Source organism: Sinocyclocheilus anshuiensis, unplaced genomic scaffold (assembly GCF_001515605.1).
Source record: "Sinocyclocheilus anshuiensis isolate Anshui unplaced genomic scaffold, SAMN03320099.WGS_v1.1 scaffold543, whole genome shotgun sequence".
Lineage (NCBI taxonomy): Eukaryota > Metazoa > Chordata > Actinopteri > Cypriniformes > Cyprinidae > Sinocyclocheilus > Sinocyclocheilus anshuiensis.
In genome coordinates, this window is record NW_015552590.1 from 175,160 (window position 1) to 191,728 (window position 16,569).

The 16,569-nt window shown below is 35.4% G+C and overlaps 1 pseudogene; it reads right to left on the reverse strand.

Annotated features, from left to right (window-relative positions):
* Positions 1–16,569, reverse strand: part of LOC107665510 (low-density lipoprotein receptor-related protein 1B-like) — a 312,996-nt pseudogene that overhangs the window by 64,568 nt on the left and 231,859 nt on the right.

Genomic DNA, 16,569 nt, shown 5'->3' on the forward strand with positions numbered 1-16,569 from the left:
CAATTATACTGAAAATTCAGCTTTGATCACAGAAATAAATAGCATTTTAAAATATTTAATATATAAAATACTTAATTTTTGTATTAAATATATTAATATTTAAAATATAAATATATATTAAAACAGAAAACAGTTCTTCTAAATTGCAACTTTTTCACGATAGATACCGTTTTACTGTATTTTTTTATCAAATACTGTAAATGCTGCTTTGTTTAGCATACAAATTTAAATGTTATTTATTTTTTTTATTTTAAAAATTGTAATGATTCCAAATTTTGGGTGGTAGTGGATATATTCATACACCTAAGTATATGTATATATTATTTATTATACAATAATATTAAAGAATATTTATTTTCAACTTAACTAAATATAAATTTAAGTAAATAATGTATACTGTAGTCCAGTATATTACAGATATTACAATTTATTATTATTACATTTTAAATAATGTCTGTATTTTTAAGGGAGTGGGTTGTGTCCGAAATATGCTGAAAATGTCCCAAAAATTAGTTTTGTAGTCTTTCTACATAATACACCATACTGCTTCGTTTCTTTTACTTTTGAATTTGAGGTTAAATTATGGTTAATACAACACATTTTCCCGGATAACTTTTTTAAGGTCCACCTGGATTAATTTCTCAATACGTTATACTTCCTCTAAAGCATGATTAATTCATGATAAAACAAGCAAAACAAGACTGTACCCTGGTGGTCTGAGTAACCGCAACTTCTCGTTTTCAGACCGCTGCGCGCTAAGCTAAGCTAAGCCTAGACTCGACATTCCCGGCGGTGGAGCAGCAATCCTGACCCACAGCGCTCTCCCTCCTTTGGGGGGGGGAGGTCTAAAGCCAGCCTCTAATGCCATGCTCCATATGCGATTATCCCTGTTAAACCCTCCCTCTGTTTGGATAATCAGTGCCCAGGGCTGAGCTCAGCTCCCCTGGATCCAAGACGCCGTCAGACCCCCTCAAAAGCCTCTTAAGAGTTCTGGGGACCCTCCGGGTTCCGTCCCATGCAATGCTGTTAATGATTTTCCTCGATTTTTACTTCTATCTTTCTGATTCTCTCTCGGAGAAGACAGACAGCTTCTCTTCTGCGCTCTCCCGTAAGCGCGTACCAGAACCGGGCGTCTTATCAAAGCCCAGCCAGATACTCGACTCTGGGGAGGAGTGAGAAATTAGGCCCCTGCTGTGGCTTCAAATGGAGGATTGAGATCTGAGCGAGAGCATTAACTTCTGCCAGTCTCCTTCTTCTGTACCACCACCTAAACTAAGTCTTGCATTTGGACTAGAATTCAAATCCCTGTAGCACGAAGTAATGATTACTTCAGCCTGATTTCTGAAGGTGACACAAGACGGCTTCTTTGCTTCCTGGTTAGCAAGTCTACCTCGCTTTCTTTTTTCTCATTTCACTCCTTTATTCTCGCTTTCGGTGTCCTAAATTCCCCTCGAGCAATTCCGTCTGCAGCCGAGGAATGAGAAAACAAAACAAAACTTTGGCCAATATTTACCAGGCTTCTCGCTTGGCACTTTTCTCATCAGCCGATTCAAAGTTCTCAAACATTTTGTTCAATCTGTCCGAGTTTGACCTTCACGAGCCAATAAACACATTCAGAAGTCATAAAGAAGGAGATTTCATCTATTTCCGACCTCTCTCGCTCTCATTTTCTGGTTGTTTTTCCTCTCCTGAAGGGAAAACTAGCTCAGTAGGAACTCTTGCTCAAATTCTTTGAGGAACGTTGAAAACTAATGGCATTCATTGTCGTTGATGACAAAGCTGAGAGAGAGAAAAAATGAGACTCTCTTACGGCAATCGGTTTCATCTTCACCGTCTCCGCAGTCATCTTGTCCGTTACAGCGCAGGTTTATAGGGATGCACTTCTGCCGGTGAGTGCACTTAAACTGGCCAGACAGGCAGATATATGAGTCTGAAAGCAGATGCAAACAAGGATATCATTGTATGATGCATCATACTGCATTATGCTTGGTCTCCATTTATCTATCCATCAATCTATAATTACCACAGTTGGCTTCATCAGAGTTGTCTCCACAGTCGTTCTCTCCATCACAGATGAAGGGAGGGAGGGCACACAAACCCGTTCCGCACTGGAACCTTCCGGGCTGGCATTTAAACTCTGCTGTAAACAAATGAGAGAACAAATAAGTAAAACAACTAACCAAGAAAGAAAGAAAGAACTAACGCAAGACAGAAAAATAAAGAGTGGATGAACAAGTATAAAAATAAACAAACAAAAAAAACAAAAAAACAACAGAGGTAGTAAAACAAAAAAACAAACGGAAGAAGAACAGACAAAACAAAAAGGCAAATAGAATGAGCAAACAAAAAGAGGAAAGAAGCCAGAAAGAAAACAAATGAAAAACAGACATAAACTCATGGAAAATGACAGAACAAAGAATTAATACATGAACAAGGAAATAACTAAATGAAAGAAAGACAGCCAAATGTATAATAATGTACAAATAACAAAGAAAAGACAAACAAAGAAAGAAGGGTTAAGGTCATAAAAAAAGAGAGAGAGAGAAAGAGAGAGAGAGAGAGAGAGAGAGAGAGAGAAAGAGAGAAAGAAAGAAAGAAAGAAAGAAAGAAAGAAAGAAAGAAAGAAAGAAATACAAATAAAGAAAATGTAAGACAGACAGAAAAGGTTGAAACAGAAAGACAAACAAAATGAGCAAACAAAAAATAAATAAAGAAAAAGCAAAGAGAAGGGAAGTCGTGGCCTAATGGTTAGAGAGTCGGACTCATAACCCAAAGGTTGTGGGTTCGAGTCTCGTACCGGCAGGGATTGTAGGTGGGGGGAGTGAGTGTACAGCGCTCTCTGCCACCTTCAATACCACGACTGAGGTGCCCTTGAGCAAGGCACCGAACCCCCAACTGCTCCCCGGGCGCCGCAGCATAAATGGCTGCCCACTGCTCCGGGTGTGTGTTCACGGTGTGTGTGTGTTCACTGCTGTGTGTGTGCACTTTGGATGGGTAAATGCAGAGCACTAATTCCGAGTATGGGTCACCATACTTGGCCACATGTCACGTCACGTCAAGAAGAAAAAATAAAACAAGGACAAACAAAGGTTCAAAGACAGACATAATGAACAAGCAAATGCAGAAATTAAAGAAGAAAGAACGAGTGAATGAACAAGTTAATAATCAAATGAAAGACAAATACTGAGAGATGGAAATACATACAGAATAAACAAAGAGACATAAAAAAACTGAAAGACAGCAATATATGTATGAATGAACAAACACACAAACAGAACAAAGTGATAAAGAACAAGTCAATAAACAAGTAAATGAGCAAATTGTTCACCTAAATGAGTAAGCAATCAAAATAATAAAACAAAACAAAACACAGGCAGAAAGCCAGACAGACATACTGCACAGAAAGAAAGGACATGCTATAGAAAGGTCCCTTTCTTTTTTTTCCTGGAGTCTTTTGTTCGGCCTTGACGTCTCTTTAGCATCTCAATGTGTGATAAACTTCCTTTTAAGACAACATACTTCACAAAACCTGATCCATTTCTGCAGCTCTTTGCAGTGAATTAGACTATTCACCTCTCAATCAAACAAGCACGAGCACATAAGAAATGACCCATACAACAGCATATTCAACGAAGAAACACTTGAATATAACCTCGATGACAGACAAATCTTTATTAAAAAATAATCGCTCCATGAACCGGCGAGAAAAATTACAGGAATAAATTGTCACAAAAAGATTTTCCTGTCCTCAACTCATGGGACAAATGGCTCAAGTTTCTAAAGGATTTCTTTCTTTCAGTTGAGCTCAAAGAAATCACAGTTGATTGTGGAGTCAATCATCGTAAAGTGGAGGTAGCTTCGTAAAATTACGTTTGAACCACTGATGTCACATGGACTGTTTTACCAATGTCCTTACTACCTTTCTGGGTCTGGGAACATTTCAGTTACGTTGCTGCCTATGCAGGGTCAGAAAGCTCTCGGATTTCATCAAAACTATCTTAATTTGTGTTCAATTTTACGAAGCTACTAGAATACTTTTTGTGATGGTATTTTTTACCACCATTATCGAGAGTACCTCTGCACATAAACAACGCATGCGCATGATGCTGCTGACGTAGAACACGCCTGCACTGAGCCTTGTTTACATGCAGAGGAAAGCAATGCGAATGCGTCATGGTACTCTTGATAATGGTGGGATACGTGACTTGGAGAAGAATTGCTGAATAAAGTCGTTATTTTTGTTTTCTTTGCACACAAAAAGTATTCTAGTCAAAGATTTTATTAAAAATATCTTAATTTGTGTTCCGAAGATGAAAAAACGACATGAGGGTGAGTAATTAATGACATAATTTTTGGGTGAACTATCCCTTTAATAAACTCTAAAAATTCCTAAATGGTCAATTAGGCCAGACAGTGTTAAATAAAATACGTGTATAATTGGCACATCTTTCGCTTTGTCTGACATCTTGGAAACATTTTTGCACTTGTTGAATTGCATTTTGCAATGGATACATGCAATGCCGCCTTCAAATTTGACCAAAAAAGATTTTGTAGAAAGCAACTCGGTCCAAACCTCATCTATGATCCTTTAGAAGGCTCTTTAGGTAGGCAGCTTGCTACATCTTGAGTCTTAAAGACACTACATTCACATTTTTCAATGGCTTAACCAGTTTGGCTGATTGCTACCATGTTTGGTTACTTACGGCAATCTGCCGGCTCATCGGATCCGTCTCCACAGTCATCCACAGTGTCGCACTTCCACCAGAAGGGAATACACTCATCTGTACCACAGCGGAACTACACACACACACACAGAGAAACAACCTCTTGAACAACTATTTATCGAGTAGCAGACTGGATATAATTGGTAGTTGAAAGCGGTGCCAAGAGTAGTTGAGCTACGGCGAAACCCTTATTCTGGCTCCTGAGGTAATTTTAAAGTCACACCTGGCTGGCGGTGCAGTTAGACAGACATGTTTTGTTGTCGTTTGCCAGGTAGAAGTGTGTAGGGCAAGCACACTTGTATCCCCCACCAGGGGAAAGAAGGCATAGGTGACTGCACCCTCCGTTAGTCACTTGACACTGATGCTTTGGCACTGAGGACAAACAATAAACAATAAGAAACAAGCCCGAAACAACATGACTCTAGCACAAAAAGTCAACTGAAGACTGAGTTTCTTGCTGTAATACCATCAGGCTGTCGGAGTGGATGGTAGACTTTAATGTCTCGAATGGTTTGCCAGGAGCTGAGGAGTTCTGTATGTTGGCCACCGGACATCTTGTGCGAGTGACTGAGGGTTTTTGACTTCTGGTCGCTCCAGTAGATGAAGTCCTCAAAGAGTGTGAGACCGGTTATGCCACCTATGTCCTTGATTGGGACTGGAAATTGGGATTGAGAGATGTTACTGAGGACAATTCGAAAAGAGACAACATTCGAGACAAGGCAAAACATACCTTTGTGTCTTTTTGTACCATCCATGTTCGAAAACAAGATATGGTTCTCGTCAGCCCAGTAGATCCTTTTGTTGATGTGGTCAATGGTCAAGGCTGAGGGAACACGTATTTCTGTATCGATTATGACACGTGGCTTGCTGCCGTCCATTCCGATCCGTCCAATTTGGGGCTGCTCGCAGCAGTCGATCCAGAACACATATCTACGGCACCATGGGAATAAATGGCTTTAAATGGTGCTTCTTGAAAGTGTACTCAAAAGCAATGCATTCTGGGATTACGAACAATAGGCAATAATAAGCATCATTTACCCCACGTGAGTGTCGAGAGCAAGAGCGGTTGGATTCCTCAATCCAGTCCTCAGCAGTACGGTCGGGTAGAGTCCATTAACTTTTGCCACCTCCAGGGTCTTTCTCTCGCCGTCACACCAGTACAAGTTCTTGCCGATCCAGTCCACAGCGAGGGCACTGGGGACTGACGTTCTGTGAACCACCTGAGAAAATAGCAGTCAAGCACAGTTGGTCTCTTTTGGCCGGTTATTCACATGGATTTATCCACAGCCGGTACCGTAGGGAACAAATGCTTCCTAGGAGAAAAGTTCAGAATGGTGAGGGTGAGATGCAGCTGTGCACTGTATTTTGCTGGTAGAGTAAAAGTAAGTCTTTATTGTTTCTGCCAACAGTTATTGTCATGACAGGAATTTAAATGCTCATTTTTAACAGTATAAAACAAAACAAACAGAAATGTGTTCATATAAACCTAATCCTGGCTCTCACTTGCTAAGGACGAGTTAGCATGGCAGTTAGCCAGCACATTAGCAAACAACAGTCAACAAACTTGTATACATTGTCAGATACAATGGGGGTGGGGGAGGCTTTGTTTCCTTATCAAAACAAAAACGTTAATAATATAATAACCTCTAGATGTGGTTGTCAACTGATGGCTTGTAGGTCCACAAAAAAATTAGCCAAATAAACTAACAGGTTTTCACAGCAAAAAAGTCAAATTACATCAACAGCTTGTAAACATGGGATGAACTTGCACATGAAGGGGATTTGTTTCTTCAAATAACCTGGAAAATTCAAGGCTTGTATAAGCCTATGATAGCCTACGATTTGTTTATTAACTAGTGGTTTGTATGTCCACAAAAATGGCTAGCATAGCATTTATCCAGCAAATTAGCTTGTAAATGTAGGATAAAATTAGGAGTGAAGGGGCTTTGTTTCCTCAAATAAAATTAAAATTGTAAGATAATTTCTAGATGTGTAGTTCTCAAATAATGGCTTGCAAGTCCACAAAAATGGTTAGCATAGCAGACAGAAAATTACACTGCAAAAAGTCAAACTACAACAAAATTAGCCAATTTGTAAATGTAGGATGGAAGTGGGATTGAAGGGGCTTTGTTTCCTCAAAGAAAAAGAAAAATTCAAGACTATGATTATCTCTTATATGTGTAGTTCTCAACTGGTGGCTTACAGGTCCACAAAAATAGTTATTTCATTTAGCCAGCAAATTATCAAGTTTTCACTGCAGTCAAAGTCAAAAGTTTTCAGTGCAGTCAACGTCAAACTACACCAACAGCAACAACATTCAATAACTTGTAAATGTTGGACATGTGTTAGAGGGTTTGGTTTCTTCAAATAAAATGAAAAATGCAAGACTATGATAACCTCTAGATGTGTTGTTTCTTAATTGATGGTTTACAGGTTCACATCATAGCATTTAGTTAGTAAATTAGCAAGTTTTCACCGCAAAAAGCCAAACTACAACAACAACATACTTATAAATGTAGGATAAAAGTAGAAGTGAAGGGGCTTTGTTTCTTCAAATAAAACAAAAAATTCAAAGCTATGATAACCTATATAGATGTGTAAGTAGGGTGACCATACGTCCTCTTTTTCCCAGACATGTCCTTATTTAGGACCTAAAAAATGCATCCGGCCGGGATTTCTAAATCACTCAAAATGTCTGGGATTCGGCTTTTGCTTTCTACAATCGCCATTCATTGTGTACTTTTGTATTAAAGCCCTGCGCGGGTCTGTTTTCTTAATCCCGCTCCCAATTTCTGACCATTACCGCCTGCTCCCACAAACAAACCCCCCCGCCACCCCGGTCGGCATCCTGCCCCCACTGTCCTTTTAATTAACTAAAATATGGTCACCCTATGTGTAGGTCTCAACTGGTGGCTTGCAAGTCCACAAAAATAATTAGCGTATAATTTCTATATGTGTAGTTCTTTTAGCAAACTAAAAACTCTTGACTGTAAATGAAAAATGGGGGTCCTAAAAGCAATTCATTTGAAAACCGCTGAGCTAGACTTGTACATTATTGCTAATTATCAGCGGGCTACATAACCGCTCATTAACGTCACTTCAAGCTCCCCAAAAATGGCAAGAAAAGTTCCCAAAGGAAGTAGTTTTACAAAAAAATGCACTTCACAACATTTCACTGCTCATACTGATCACAGAAACTGCCTGTTTGGCATAAACAATACTCTTCCCAGCTGGCAGATAATCCAGCGCTTTTAATCATTTTCGCTCTTGGTTGCTGGTGCCCCCTGCCTAGCGCTTTAAGAGTAAGAGTAACATTCTGCAAGCTGATGAACATTAGAGATGAACATTAAAGACATTTTGCCTCAGACTGGGTCTTACCATCAGCGCTAATTAAAACTAGCCTAGCCGTGATGAATTTCGACATCACAGGTTTTCTAGATGCTGTGCTCATCAGGGAAACTAACATCTTCAGGTAAATGGTACAGAATCACAGGGTGGAGATACACCACAGGGTGAAAGTGCACAAAATATGAACCAGGTAAGCAAAACAACACCAACAAAACATGGCAAATTCAATTACTAAGTCAATTAAGTCAAGTTCTATAATGCATGCAAAAATAAGCACACACATTTGGATTTTTGCCGAATGAGAGAAGTATGTGACCCCAAGTTTACTTGTATAGTGCATTTCCAGCATATTTCACTTTAAATAAATTTGTTTAGGCTTGATGTTTATGATAAATGTTGTTTATAATGAACATTATAATTTATGATTGTTTTCTAAAAACGTATCTAAAATACGTTGATATTTTTTTATAATGTTCGGAAATATTTCTTTTTATTTATAGGTATTTTACATTATTTTTTGAATGTAATAAAATTACGTTTTTTTTTTTTTTTTTCACAATAATGTAATTTCGACCTGGTGCAACTTACTTTACAAAAAACATTGTATGCAAATGAGGTAACGATGCAAACAAGCCCAAACAATTACCAATAATTTAGATAGTTTGCATTACATTTAAGGTGTGATTGTGTTGAAAAGAACGTCAGAGACCTAAAATTCTCACAATGCTGAGATCAAACTGATCTCTTGAAGAATCTTTGGCAGGACGTACATTTTTTTGGGCAGTCAAAATAAGCGTTTTTTTTTTTTTTTTTTTGCATTTCCGGATTGCCGGAATTTTCACACAATATCACATACATACTCAATGTCCTACGAAAAAAATAAAATAATAAAATCTGTTATCTTTGTGTTGCTTAATTTTGCCTTTTCCTTTCCTGGTAATTTACATAACATTTAAGTTTAATTAACATGAAAAGGAAGAGTGATTTCGTTGAAAAGATCTTGTGAAAAAACAGAGGCAAGGAGTACTTTTTTTGGCAGACAAAATAAGATTGCCCCCAGTGGAGTGCTAATACAGTATTTTTATGTAACATGACAGGCACATTGCATTGAATGTTTGTAAGTTTCAACGCCTGTGAATTTATGATAAAATCAAACCGACACATTTAAAATCTCTAGACGTCTCTCTTGACGTCTGGCTCATTTGTATACATTCAAAGCATTTACCAAGAGCATGTTTACCTTGCAATGCATAATTCTCTTACTCTTTGATTTTCACTCCTTTTGTTCTATTTATTTATCATCTTTCCATTGACGTCCTATAAAAAAGTCCCATTATCTTAGTGTGACTTCATTTTGCGTTTAAGTTCAACATTTAGGTTGACTTTATCACTTCTTCGTTGCCTTTACAGACGCTCTACCTCTCCCTCTCTTTCTCTCTCTGTACTATAGCACACTATCATAAATCAGTTCAAGATCCAGAGTTCAATCAAGCTTAATGAGCCATTATGGCTCGATATTAAACATAACGAGCTCTGGCGGCCCAGCAGGGCAAGGCTGGCCCACTATGCCCGTTTTCCGCCCTGAGTAATATACACAAAGGCATTGATGGAGAGGAGTATGAAGACAGACAGCCTCACACACACACATTGCCCTGTCTATCATTCCAACCATGGCTCATTTCATATAATTTATTCTCAGAAAAATATAAGCTTTTATTTATTTGTTGGAGTGATGTGAATATGTCTGCTTTCCCCCCATTGGAATCCATCAATTACACAAAAAAAATTGCCCCTGAGCAAAGGTAATGTGAATCAAATTACTAAGGGGCAGAGGGTATCTGCATATGTCAATCTGGGTGATTTCAAGAGTAATTCAACATAAACACACACACACAGACACACACTCGCTGATGTACCTTGAGGTCACTTCCATTCAGGCGCATTCTGTTGATTCTGCGTCCGTTGGGCCTGCTAGTGTCAATCCAATAGATCAACTCCTTCCTGTAGTCAAAGTCTAGAGAGATGACATTACTGAGTCCCTGCAGAGAAAAAGACAAAGAGAGAGAGAGACAGGCAAAGCGTGAGATTGACAGATGAGATTTTAAAGGGAAGAAAAGTCTGTTTTTATTATTATAATTTTTTTTTAATAAACAGTGGGTAAATTCTCCTTTTTCACTTTGACCTAAAGAATAATATTGAAATAGTGAGATCCATTAGACCATGAAATAAGAAAACTGGTTGAAAACTAATACAATGAAATTACTTAATTTAAAATAAAAATGCAAAAATAAAAGCGAATCCTAAATAGTAATAAATATCATCATAGTATATACAGTTTTCATACTAAATTAACTCTGAACATAACTATTAGACGTATTATAATAAAAAAAAAAAACTAAAAATAATTAATTGTTATTTTATTTTAGATAACATTTCGGAGCTTCATGTATATTAGTAATTTAGTTCAAATATTTCTAGTTTTTCTCTTTTCTCTCCACCAGTTTTTACAAAAAAAAAACAAAAAAAACTTTGAAGTATTCTATTATTTCAACTTTATATAATAATGTAATTTGTTATTAATTTCTCAATAAAATAAAAATGTTTTGGAGGCAAATGTTTTTAGGTCTTGTATAGAATTTGAAAATTTAAACAAGTTGATGAAAGTGTATTTTTTCATGAAAAAAAAAATTAATGTTCACATGTTCATTTCTGATATAACATTATTATTGATAGAGATATAAAGCAAGTATAAAGAGGACAGGATAGTGGGAAGATTGTCACCAGTAATTGTTGCGAGCCAGACAGATCACATGAGCATTTATCTGCTAGGCCACATCTTCTGCAGCTATTAATATTTAATAAAAAAGTAAATCATTTGATCTTTTCAAACCATCCAATCCATTTAATTTAAGCAAACGGAAGCATTTTATTAAAGCACGAGTCACAAAAATAATAATAAAAAACAGCATCAAACCTCAAAACGTGCGTCTTTCATCGTCCAAGCCGACTCATTATAAAATCTTCCCGCTGCTTTCTCGATACCTTTCTCATTCGCTTTGTTATTTTCACTACGTTCGGTTAGAAATAAGAGCGAGACTTCCTCCGTCTGACAGAAACTTCCCATCATGCACTGCTACGACCGTAGCCAATCACTTTCTCAGTAGGGGTCTTTCACATTCCCCCGTCTCTCTTTGTCGTTCTGTCTGGTTCACTCAAACCCCCCGCCGCGTTCAGATCTAATTTGCTGGACCAGACCTTTTAAATCAAACTGATGGGAGTTCCTGACTGATGAATCAACCCAAGCGTGCGTTTTTAACTGCTCCTTCGATGGCAAGCTGCTCAATCTCTTCACACGAGGGCCGTGAGAGACTTTCTCATCCAACGGTCCCTTCAGAGCCAAATCGGTCATGGTTCCTTTTGCATTGACAAGCAGTTCCATACAGATTTAAAGAAATTAATACTTTTCAAGTTTTTAATACTTTAATCAACATGGGCATGGACAAATAAGGATGCTTTATGCAAATGCATGTTTATTATTAGTGAAACCATAGTCAACATAGAGCATGAAGAGACATGTTTCACAGGTCATAGATGGTTTTCAAAGAACTTGTTCATGTCTATTAGACACATGAAAAAAAGAACATAGAAATACCATGCTCAATCTCTTCACACGAGGGCCGTGAGAGACTTTCTCATCCAACGGTCCCTTCAGAGCCAAATCGGTCATGGTTCCTTTTGCATTGACAAGCAGTTCCATACAGATTTAAAGACCATAACTGACGTTTTCATTAATAACGACTACTATAATGATATATTTACCAGTTAAGAATGATTCAAGGAGCCATAACTTACACTTTTTCATCATCATTTTCCATACTAAGTGGGAAATACTTGTGATTCTAGTCACAATATGACCTTTTCCGTGTGCAAATATTCCCGGGTGTCGATATTCACGTCAATCAAGTGTCTAAAACGCTGTTTCAGGCTCAAGTTGAGCTTATGAATTTCTAGAAAGCATCACAGGTGGCTGTTGATACCGCACTTTCCTCTGTGCTTTTGGATGTTGTGTCTGAATTATGCTCCATATGCTGTGAGAATGTGTATTTTTATGAAAGAAATAAGTAGGAAATTACAAGGGAATATGGAGGAAACACTAATGAGTTTGAACTAAACAGGATGGCATCTAAGAGCACAAAAATTACAATGATTATAAAAAGAGATTTTTAACAATTGTATAAGTAAAATTGTACATTTTAGAGAGCTTTATCCATCATACCTGTTTCAGAAGTGTGTAGTTTGATCCATCTAAACTGATCTTTCGGATTTCGTGATGGTCAGCTAGAATAAGAAAAGGCTCCTCTGCTGGAAAAGAAGAAAAAAAAGTGTTTTATTTAAACATTTTATGCAATGCATGAAATATTTTATTTATATATTTTTAAATATTTTTTATTTTATATTTTATTTTACATATTTTTATTTTATTTTATTCAGTGTGATGCATGAAATATTTAGATCATTTTATCATTTTTGTATTTGACTTTATTTATTGCATAAATTATTTTAATTTATACATTTTATATTTTTAGTGTATTTTTAAAAAATATATTTCATGCAAGATAAAACATTTTCCCCACAACATTTCTTCAGAACATTAAATTGTTTATTACCTGTAAAACAAAAAACAAAACTCTTTCTTTAATCCTGTGTGACTATAAGTGAATAACAAAGTACTTAGGATTTTGTAATGTTCAGTTATATGGATTCCAAATACTTTAAAAAGCCTTTAAATAAGTGTTTGTGTTGCTCTATGGATTATTCTGGCTGCGAGACATGACTGCAACTTCAGTTTGACGACTTGAAATCAATTTCCTGTGAGCTGCCAACACTCGAACATCCACTTCCTGTCAAGTCTGGGACTTAGACTTGTCAGTCATACGAAAAAAGTGCTTTATTACTTGAGTGTATGTGTGTGTGTGTGTAGGCGCATGTCTTTGAAGGAGACACACTTGCAAAAGAGTACTGTGGCGGTACAGGGATGGTATCAAATGCTACTTTGTTATACTAACTGATATATATATATATATATATACAGTGGGTTACTGAGAAAAGCCCTTTCTTCTGAACATGCTGTACATTTATTATTTAATATTACATTTGTTTGTCTCTCTGTGCCCACATACTGTATTTTGATGTAGCTAAATTCTCAATAAAACTGTTTTCATTTTTATATTTTACTGTTTCTGTTGTCAGACAACGGGATAAATATGAAATAGTGACTGAAACACAACCCATTAAGACTACATAACCAGCTCTCTCTTCAATATGTTAATAATACACATACCATAAAGACAATAGCTGTGCTGTGATTTCGACTATACTTGCATGTAAAATTAGAGAAGCAACATAATAGAACAGAGCGGACGCAGAGATTGTGCGTTAATAAAATTAGTGCTGTTAAAATTAATTTGCGTTAACACGTTATTAACACAATTTTGACAGCCCTGATATATATATATATATAAACATAAACATTCTGAGACGTAATTATGCCTTCAGAAAGGTAAAAATTACTAATGGTAACAGGGTTGACAGTTTTAGGATTCAACTTCAAATTACAAACCTCATGCTCAAGGCCATGAAAAACAAAAATCTGCTTATCTACATATATATTTTTCAAATATCAATTGTCCACTATTAAAAAAACAACAACATGGTGACAGGGTTGACATTTTAAGGCACTTTAGAAGGATAAAGCAATAAAACTTAATTTTCTTTAGACAAAACATGTTTAAAACATTAGAAAATATATTTTTATATTATATAATTATATTTATATTTGAATTATATTGCTTAAAATAAACATCAGTTGTTCTCTATACAATATTATGGTAACAGGGTTCATATTTTAAGACACTTTAAAAAGATAAAGCAAAAAAAAACTTTTTTTTTTGTTTGATAATGTGTTTTTAAAACTATTTATTTTATTTATTTTAGAATATTTTAAAATATGATATAATTCTATGCATATTTCAATTATATTATATTACTTAAAAAATAAATTAACGATTGTTCTCGAAACATTATCATGGCAACAGGGTTGATATTTTAAGATGCTTTAAAAAAATAAAGCAATAGAATGTATGAGACTTTAGCTTGTCTTTGATGGGTTAATATTTTAAACTATGATATAATTATATGTATATTTCAATTATATTATATTACTTAATAAACATATTAACGATTATCCTCGAAACATTATCATGGTAACAGGGTTGATAAGATGCTTGTTAAGATGCTTTAAAAATAGAATGTAAGAGACTTAAGCTCGTCTTTGATGGGTTTGCTTTATAAAAGTATTATGATGTCATTATCATTAAATATTATGTTATTATTTATCAAATCGGTAATGGAAAAATATTTACATCATGGTAACAGGGTTGATGCATTCTTTTTAATAACGCAGTCAATTTAAACCTAAAAAACATTAGGACAGAATAAAACAAAATACTAGCTTTATTTCTATGTATTTTTTTTTAATCAAAATTTGTAAACAAAAAAGTAAACCAAGTAAAATTTGATAGGGGAAAATAGATCCCCAATTATCCCTATTAATAGAAAAATGGGAAAAACTAAACTAAACAAACAAAAAAAAAATGTCTGCATTAACACATATAACCTATTTTGTAGAATGAGTCATATGGTACATGTTCAAATATGGTATCATATATGGTATTATCATAGTATATTATATATGGTATTAACATAGTACCATGTTAAAAAGGCAATTGTAATTGTAAGTGGTGGTCTTCGGCAGATTTCATTAGCAGCTTCTTTGCATGTCAGCAGTGTTTGCGAACGTACACTAAACGAGTGAATATAAACGTCTTTCTTTTATACAGTAAATAACTGCAGGCAGATGCCATATGTCACACCTGGATCTTCTCTTAGCCAATCAGAGCTCATCTCCAGCTGACGAACTAATTATCTTCAACCTCCTGTTGCTTTCCTCTAAATATAAGTCACAACAAGACTCAGTATGCGTGTTCTCGCCCATGCGGGGTGTTTCTGGGCAAGTGTGACAGTAAAATCTTTGTGAGGGTCCACATGAGCTCATTCACACCTGTGCTGCTGAATAGAGCAGAGTACCTGAGAGAGACCTGCAGCTGTGCGGGTTACTGGCGGGATGCTGGTACCCGTCGGCACACAGGCAGTGAAAAGACCCGTAGGTGTTGATGCACTGGTGACTGCAGGGAAAGTTCTCGGAACATTCGTCCAAGTCAATGCAGGTCCTGCCGTCGTTTTTCAGACGAAACCCCGGCCAACACGTACACTAGAGAAGAAAGTAAAAAACAAAGATTTGTGGGTGAATCTCACAGAACTCTACCAAAAACATGTATGGGTTATTTCACAACAAAATATAAATAAATTACCTTTAATATATAATTATAATGAATTAAAAACATATAAATATGTTTTTCAATACATTTTACTGAAATGTTTTGAAATGTTATATATTATATTTCAGTTATGTTACATTAATTAACATAAAACAAAATAGATTAAATTTCTCATTAGATGTTAAATATAACCCATGCAGGTTTTCCAATGCTGTGGAATCAAGAACTCAGAAATGAAATGAAATTAAATAAAATAAAGTTACATAACACAAAACATTATTATTATTATTAATAAACTAAATAAATAAATAAATAATGTTTGTTATATAATATTAATAATATTATTGTATTACTGGTATTTTTATTTTATATTATATGATATTACTAACAAAAAATAAATTGCAATGAAAAAAGTCTTAATGGTCATTAAAATATGCATAATTTATTTAAAATATCAGATTTATTATTTTATTATTATTTTTTAACATATAAATTAATTTTAGAATTTTATATAATTTCTTAATTAAAGTTTCTATTACATTTCTGGGTGAAATATGACCATGACAAATTTTCATGTGATTCACTAATACTAAAATATGCATAATTTATTCAAAATGTCTTTTTTTATATATTTTAAATTATTTTAATTTATAACTGTATTTGAATAATTGTAGAATTTCTTCATCAAATTTTTTATTTGACTTTAAGGTAAAATATGACAATGCCAAATTTATATAAAATTCACTCTAATACTAATGAGAGACTAATGGACAGGAAGTGAGCAGTGAAACAAAACGATGTTTACAAAGTTTCTAGACCATTAGTTTAGTCATTAGTCATTCATTAAAACTATGCTTTATATTTTAATTATGCTGTAACAAAAGCTAAAACAAGCCAGAAAAACAGAGTTCTAGAAAGTTTGGAGCCGCTGTGTCCTTGACTGCCTGTTTTTAAAGTCAGTGTGGCTGTCAAACGACCGGCCCAGTATTCTGAGACATCAGCCAAACGAAGCTGTTCGATCTGCCACTCACTGTGTGTGTGTGTGTGTGTGTGTGTGTGTGTGTGTGTGTGTGTGTGTGTACACACTTTTTTATTTTTTT